At 39.7% G+C, this 8,410-nt stretch overlaps 1 pseudogene; it reads right to left on the bottom strand.

The window, feature by feature from the left end:
* Positions 1 to 974: 974 nt before the first annotated feature.
* LOC143686097 (cytochrome b-c1 complex subunit 7 pseudogene) lies at positions 975 to 1,310 on the bottom strand (annotated as a pseudogene).
* Positions 1,311 to 8,410: the final 7,100 nt, after the last annotated feature.

Here is an 8,410-nt window from a genome sequence, read left to right as displayed (position 1 = left end):
ATATGATGTGCAGGGTCCTCTCTGTCTTTTCTTAGCCTAGTTCTTGGTCTAAGTTTATACTTCCTGATGAAATACTCTACTCCCCATGAAATACTCTGTCTCCATCCCAGGGGTCTACTATATGTCTTACAGCAGGTAATCCTTTGCCCCAGGCTGCTTAGTCTTATTTGCTTCTTACACTGCTTTAACTGTCCACAAGCTGCTTCTGTGTGCAGGGAGGGTGAGCCAGAAATGAGTTTCTCGGTTCAATCTTTCATGTTGCCACTGGATAGATTGACACCAACATACAAGCAGCACATATCTGCATAGGGGTTACTCTGCTGTCTCTGAAGCAGGGTTAGGGACCCACAACTGGAATGCAGGTTGGCTTCACGCATGCCGGAGAAATGGTGGAGGAGGGCATACCCACTGTTTCTTAGAGCTGTGTTTTCTTGATTGGCCGCTCAGTTACTACAATTTTTTATTTTCCAGAGTTCTAAGATGACTCTGCCAGTTTTTGCTAGTTGTTTAAAGATTCTGTGAGAGAAAGGCACTCTGGAGCATCTTATGCTACCATTTTGTTTCTATCTTCCCCCACAATGTTTCTTTAATGATTAAGAGTCAGTGTAGAGGTTTGTTTTTTTAACCTGCTTGCATCTTTTTTTTCCTTTATTTTTCATCTGATGTTAATATCAGAAGAGATTTCCAAATTTTAAAGTAGTCTTTATAAACATACTTACCATAGCTTGCTTAATCATGTCCTATTGTTGAAAATTCACACTGCCCCAAATTTTTCACTTCTATATACAATGCTGCAACAATTTTTTTTCATAATGCAGCTTCCACTGTGGTTTCTAGCTTAAATTTTGGAGTTGTACACTATTTTATTCCCGTGAATGAACAGCGTTGTGCAAGTTTCCTGACCTCTATAAACTTTGCTTTCCTCATCTACATCAAAGTACTTTGGGGAGCGCTGCATCATTTCAATGACATGATTATTTCTTTGCCCATTCTTCTCTCTCATTCCTTTCCTGAATAACTTCTTTCAGATATGATTCGAGATAGAATTTATCCTCCTCATATTTTGTCCACTGCTCTTTAGGCAAGATCTGCCATCTTATGCTTAGGAAGAGTGTTCTTTTAATATGAGACACCTTGTCATTATAAAGGTTCTCAGGAAACCTTCTTAAGGTTCTTTCCCATCTTCAGACTCAGCTATTGTAATCATCTCTCATTGACACCAGTTCACTGAACTCTGCAGCATTGTAATACCATTTTCGAATACCATCCAGCCACCAGCCTGATGCTGCAACAGTGGGCCTGCTCGCCATTTTGACCTCCATATCTTTTATAAGGCTCATTAGTAAAAATAATCATTAATTATTGGATTCCCTCAGACTAATGAGGAGCACCACAGGCCATCCTTGGACCTTGCTTGTTGCAGGTGCCTGGCACTGTTCTCTGTCCTCTGTTCAAGTTTAAGTCTCTTGTAGAGAAGCAAGGATGTGGGCTCCGCAGTTAGATAACGCTGGGTTCAAATCTGAACTGGATCATGCATCTTCACGTGACAAGGTTCCTAAAGCATAGTTTCTTCATCTATAAACTAGAGAGAGAGGCCCACTAACCATTAGACTTTTACTGTAAGTGTTAAATGAAATGATGCCTGTGCAGCACTTGGGCCAGCACTGGCCTTCAAATGTTTGGTGTGAGCCACTCTTGGTCCAGCATCTGACTTCTTATTTATCCCATAGCTTCATTGGACACACCGGACAGTCTCAGACCAAACCCCTATCTCGCTGTTATAAAATCTCCATTTGGTTTTGCGGAGCCCATTTTTTAAAAAAGGTATACACACTTTTGGGAAGTGCCTTATCAATAAGCACACTTGTTCACACTTTGCGTGGGATTAACCTTGGGGTGGGTGTGATAAACTCTGACATAGGCACAGAGCCTGGGAGAAGGGGCACCAACAAAGAGGAAAGAGACTCTGTTAGGTTAAGTAAAAGTACCATTTTTGCCCACTTTTCAATTTTGATCAGGGTGGACACACACGCTTAAGCCCAGTAATTACTCCAGACAAGTAATTTGCCCTCCTGAATTTATTCCTGTAGCTATTTGTTGTTTTCCACAGGAAAAATAATTTAGTTTCTCTTGCAGTCTGTTATCATGATCAGACACATGATAATTATGAACCTATTTTGAGTCCCAAAGGGACTTCTTCTCTTAAAGAAATGTGGGATTTTCTTTTCATACATGTTTTAAGTCTGATTAATATCGAGGATTCCCCAACTGAGGGGATAATAGGTCTCATCCAGCTACTATTTCCTTCACTGTGTAGGTTACCTCAAGACTCGTGTCAGTCTCAAAATTTGCCACCAGTCTCTGCAGACAGGATTCTTCCTTCACTTCCACACCGCCCTCTGCCTTCCCAGGGAAATGGGTCACTTTTTTTTATCTATAGCTCTAGCTGACCCAGAAACGTTTTCGATTCCACATAGTGTCAAAACATCTCTCACTGGTCTACCATTAATCAACTGATATTTACCTCCCAATATTGGTCATAACCATCCATTTAGTGGACATTTTTATTATTCTAAAATTCATAATTTTCTTAGAGCATTTCTGAACTGAAAGTTGAACCATCTTATAATTTGAACTTATCGTGAGTGGGGTTTATGTTTGCCCCATGCTATAGTGCTTCTTATAACTGATGAGGGATTAAAATTGAGGAAGTACAGGAGATTACCAGGAAATCTTACAAGTTCCCAGGGAGGAAAAAACAATAAATTTAATACAAAAAATTGAAACCCAGTGACTTCCCAGTGACTTCAGATTTCTCGGTAGCAAGTAATGAAAACTAGAAGAGAAAAGAGCAATGTCTTCTTATCTCTATTCCTATTCCTAAAATTATGTATCCAGCCAAACTATCCATCAAGCATCAGGGTAAAATAAAAACACTTGTTTTCAGAAATTAAAAGTTGTAAAAATTTTACTTCTTATGTATTTCTCTGAAGGAAGCCACTGGAGGATGTGCTCCACCAAAATCAGGGAATAAACCAAGAAAGAAGATGTAGATAACAAATAAAGGACATTGTACTCAAAAGAAAAGTAAAGAAAACCCCCAGGATGATGCCACAGGAAAAAACTAAAAGCACCCTTGTGGAAAAGAACCATTCCTTAAGGTAGCAGGATTAGAAAGATCCCAGAGAAGTTTCTCCAAGTAGATGAAAGTGTTAACATACCCAGTGAGAGTGAATTTAATGAGAAGAGATTCAAATCACTGTTGTAGAACTATGGTTAAATTTGTGATAGGAAACTAAGCAAACAAATGAACAATAAGTTAATTATTAACATCGGGAAAATGTGAAAAGTTTGCAGGAAAGAAAAAGTTACCATTTATTAAGCTTATCTCTTAATACTATATACACAATTATCACAATTTCATTTAAGCAATGAATATTTGATGAAATTAAATGTATAGTATACTTTTATTGAAAGATTAAAAGAGAGAGAAGGATGTGATTCTATGGAGAGGACTAAAGGGATGAAAAACAAAGTTATATCTTCATCTTACCAAGCAGGAAGACAATTGGAATTTTAAAGTAAAAAAATCATGAAACAGTAAGACCAGAGCATTAGTTGGAGACATAGAGGTAAATATCACAAGAATTAGCAGAAAAGGTTGATAGTGGTTTCCTGAAATTAAAGGAGGAGGAAATGGGGTGGCCAGAAGGAGATTCATGATTTGCACACCAAATCTTGTCTATATATTTGGCTCTTTAAATTCTGTGCCCATGTATTTATAACAAAACATTCCAAACGCCTTAAAAAAAGAAAAAGAACAAAAAATTAAAGAACCAGCCACAAAAACTGCAAAGAAATTAAACTCAATTAAGTATATTTTATAAGCTATAGGTTTTTAACTATTTAAAACTTTGCATTTATATTTTTCAAAACTCAGACAACCAAAAAGAAGAAGATAAATTATAAAAATCTTTAATTTTGCCTTCTAAGCACAAGAACATATTCAAATGTTTTAAAATAAAAATGAGATAGTCCTTTTTTCATAATAAATCTAAGAGATATGGTAAACGTATTCGGTAATTCAAAAAGCATTAACCAGAAGCTCCATGAGGAGAAAACCCGATTGTGGGAGGAGGAAGTAAATCACAATATTATAAAAAAAAATTTACCTGTTCTAAAAAAATAATACACCATGATACAGTTGATACTCATAGTGAAATTGTGAATTACAAAAACTGAAAATCTTATGTGTTTCTAGAGGTGGAAAAAGGTTACTTAATATTTTTTTCATATTTTTGCTGTTATTACATTCTAGATTTCTTCACTATTCATTTTCAGCCTGGTTTATTATACTAGTCAGTCCTTCTGAAATATTCATATTTTTAATTTCTCACACACTTTATCATTCTATTCATTTCCACAGAAGATTGTCCTTTTTGTCAAATATTCAATAACTTTGCAAATATTTTTGAAGATTGTGGTTGAAATATGATTATTATCTTGTCATATATTCAATAACTTTGCAAATATTTTTCAAGACTGAGCTGAAATATGATTGTCACCTTGTGCTTCCTTTGTCATCTCTCAAGGACCTTCTGTTCCACGTGGTCCAATGGGTGCGTTCCTTTAAGTCTACACTTGGCCTCAAATGCCTGCTTGTCTACTTAAGACAAGACTGGAAGACTACGTCGATCTCAAGGGCTCACTCAACTGGCTTTCCTCAGCAATTGTGGAGGCTACACCAAGACTTTCTCCTTTCTGGAAGCATGCTCAGGGATTCTCTGCATGGATGGGTAAGGACATTCCTAAAAATGGACCTTCTTTCAGGCTGGGCAGGCAAAGAGCATGTCAGCATTACATGGAGCACCTCAGTCATCAGAGTAAGCCAGGAAAGACATTTCTCTGAGAGCAGAAAGTTTTAGGGTGTTTAGTTTATCTATAGAATGCTTTCCTATTATTTTTCACTTTCCTAGAGACAGCTTCCATGCTTTATTTGGATAGCTGATCTCATGTGCTATATCCTGAGAGAAAAAGCTGCATCCAGCCACTCTGTGTACTCAAGCTGAGAACCAGCCCAGCTGGGCTGGCAATCCTTCAATTAATTATACTGCTAATTGCCACACAGGCTGCTCATTCATTCAACATCATTCAACAAATATTTCCAGCCTTAGTTGATGATGATCTTGGAGTTTTTCCAGGGCTCTGTGGGGAAGACTGGTACTTGCTTCTTCAGTGACCCTTTCCAGATGTCTCTATTTGCTTGTGATTTTCTTGGCTCTATTTTCCCTGTCAAACCAGTCTGCTTTAGAGTTTCACAAAATTCCTTAAAATTTCTGATATGCCCCTTCTCTGTTCTCCAGGGCAGTTAAGGATTTAATCTCAGTTTTATACTCCTTGTGTCATTTCCCTGGGATTTGGGGAGAAAATGTAGAGGTATATATGTTATTCTACCATCTTGTTATGGAAGTTGGGTTCCTAACTTTAATTCATTTCTTAATTTGCTAGAGTTCTCTGAGTAAATTTACAGGATGTATATACTGGTTGCTATATTTTCTGCATCATTGCCTTTCTGGGAATTTTTAGTGCTCTCTCACATAAACAACAGCTGGGTATAAAATTCTGACCTTATATTTTTTCCATCTCAAAATTCTGGAAGTATTGCCCCATGTTCTCTGATACATAGATTAACCATCTGGTGGCAAACTACTTTATTTCTCACTTAAGAAGCTGTGTTAGTTAGATTCAGTTGTCAACTTGGCCAGGTGAGCATACCTAGTTTTGTTACTGTCGACATAAGCCAATGGTACGTGAACCTCATCTGTTGCTAATTACATCTGTAGTTGGCTAGGAGGCGTGTCTGCTGCAATGAGTGATGTTTGACTTAATTGGCTGGTGCTTAAATGAGAGAGTGCAACATAGCACAGCTTAAGCAGCTCGGCATTCCTCATCTCAGCACTCGCAGCTCAGCCCAGGCCTTTGGAAATGCAGAAAGAAGTCACCCCGGGGAAAGTTGTTGGAACCCAGGGGCCTGGAGAGAAGACCAGCAGAGACCATCCTGTGCCTTCCACATAAGAGAGAACCTCAGTGGAAAGTTAGCTGCCTTTCCTCTGAATAATTAACAAAATAAATCCCCTTTTATTAAAAGCCAATCTATCTCTGGTGTGTTGCATTCCAGCAGCTAGCAAACTAGAACAGATTTGGTACCAGATAGTGGGGTGCTGCTGCGGTTTGCAAATGCCAGATCTGTTGGAATGGTGTTTTGGATGGCTAAGGGGAAAACTTTGGAGGAACTGTGAAGAGTTGATGAAGAAGTCCTGGAGTGTTTGAAGAAACTGTTGGTGTAAATGGAACCACTTCCAATCTTGACAAAGGAGGACACAAAAAGGAGAGATTGGAGTTTGCAGAGTGAGGACCATTGGAAGCTCGGGTCTGAAGCTAAGAAATCTCGGCCAGGAGAGTGGACCCACCCATATACATAGAGAGGGTGAGTTTACCCTGAAGGGTGAGGATGAGCCTCCCATCTCATTGCAGTGGAAGAGTTGTGTAGCCTCAAGCCTTAGAGAAGGCAGAGCATGCTCTTTGGGGGACTGGGAGAGCCTGGCTGCCACCACATGGAGGTGTTGAGTGTGTGCCCCAGAAATGGCAGAGAGCCCAGGGGTGGCCCTGATGCCTGGAGAGAGTGGAGCCGAGAGGTGTTCTCCTCGATGTTCCCTGAGGTTGATTTGGAAAGAGGCGGGCCACTGCATAGGCCCTCGGAAAGGGTGGGACTGCCACTTTCTAAAGCCGAAGGATAAATGACTTTCAGACTTTGAAATCCAATGGTGTTTGCCTGCAGGTTTTCCTTCCAGTTTCTCCCTATGGATCCAGTGTTTATCCTCCTTCACATATTGGCATCAGATAACTTGTTTTGAGATTCACAGGTCCACAGCAAGAAGGGAATTTTTTGCACCTGTTTAAGGTGATCCTTGAAGTTGCCAAGTTGACAAGGGGTAGGCGTGTGTTACATTCAGTTGTCAACTTGGCCAGGTGAGCATACCTAGTTTTGTTACTGTGGACATAAGCCAATGGTACATGAACCTCATCTGTTGCTAATTACATCTGCAGTTGGCTAGGAGGCGTGTCTGCTGCAATGAGTGGCGTTTGACTTAATTGGCTGGTGCTTAAATGAGAGAACGCAAGGTAGTATAGCCTAAGCAGCTTGGCATACCTCATCTCAGCACTTGCAGCTCAGCCCAGGCCTTTGGAAATGCAGAAAGAAGTCACCCCCCGGAAAGCTGTTGGAACCCAGGGGCCTGGAGAGAAGGCCAGCAGAGATTACCCTGAGCCTTCCCACGTAAGAAAGAACTTCAGATGAAAGTTAGCTGCCTTTCCTCTGAAGAACTAACAAAATAAATCCTCTTTTATTAAAAACCAATCCATCTCTGTGTTGCATTCTGGCAGCTAGCAAACTAGAACAGAAGCTGATTTCCTTCTGCTTGAATACTCACTGATTGTGTTTTTCCATTAAACTTGGAATTTTAAGACATCATACTTGATTGTATCTCATACTTCTGTTTTCCTTTTTTATTTCAGAAGATGTAGCCCACTGATATTCATTTATCTTCTCACTTCCACATGCTTCTTTGTGCTTTTTCCCATATTTCTCTCCTCCTCCCAAGAACTTCTACTCTGCCCATTGAAACCAATTATCCTAAATCCTCTATTACTTCACCCTCTGACCATGTTTGAAGTCTGGTTCTTCCTTTTGAATACACGTCCCCTGCAGCCCTTCAGTTCAGATGTGGTCAAAGTTTTCTCTTCAGAGAGAAAGACTCGGCTTTTCAACGACATCCTGGAATGTACCATCTGCCTAATCTCCTCATTATAGCCCCTCATTGTTGAAGAAAAAGTGTAAGGCTTTCCCTGTGACCCCAATTGCAGATATCAGCAGCAGGTGGGTCTCTTTTCTGTCTTCCATCTTACTCTTTTCTCGCTCTATAATATCTTGGGAAATGCCATCCACTCCCAAAGCATCATTTGCCATTTATATACCGGACACTCACAAAGCCATATCTCCCTCCTCCCAGGCCGAGATCCAACTACCTACTCGACGTCTCATTAACACATCAAAGTCAACTCGTACAAAGTAGACTCTTCATCATCCAAACTTTCTCCCAGGGTTCCCATTTCAGAAAAACTTATTTAATTGCTCCAGATAAGAAATATGGGGTGACATTCTTCTCACTAATACCTGCTTCCAATGAATTTAAAGTTCTGCGAATTTTAAATTCTTGCGATGGCCTACTGATTGTTCTCCCAACCGCTGGTCCTGCTCTTCTACTATTCAATCTTGGCAGTATTCCCAGAGAGCACTTTTTTTTTTAAGTTTTTGTCATATAGCTCTGCAATTATCATCACAATATTTTTT

The sequence above is a fragment of the Tamandua tetradactyla genome, chromosome 6, assembly GCF_023851605.1.
Source record: "Tamandua tetradactyla isolate mTamTet1 chromosome 6, mTamTet1.pri, whole genome shotgun sequence".
In the NCBI taxonomy this organism is placed as follows: domain Eukaryota; kingdom Metazoa; phylum Chordata; class Mammalia; order Pilosa; family Myrmecophagidae; genus Tamandua; species Tamandua tetradactyla.
This window is presented reverse-complemented; position numbering and strand designations above follow the sequence as displayed.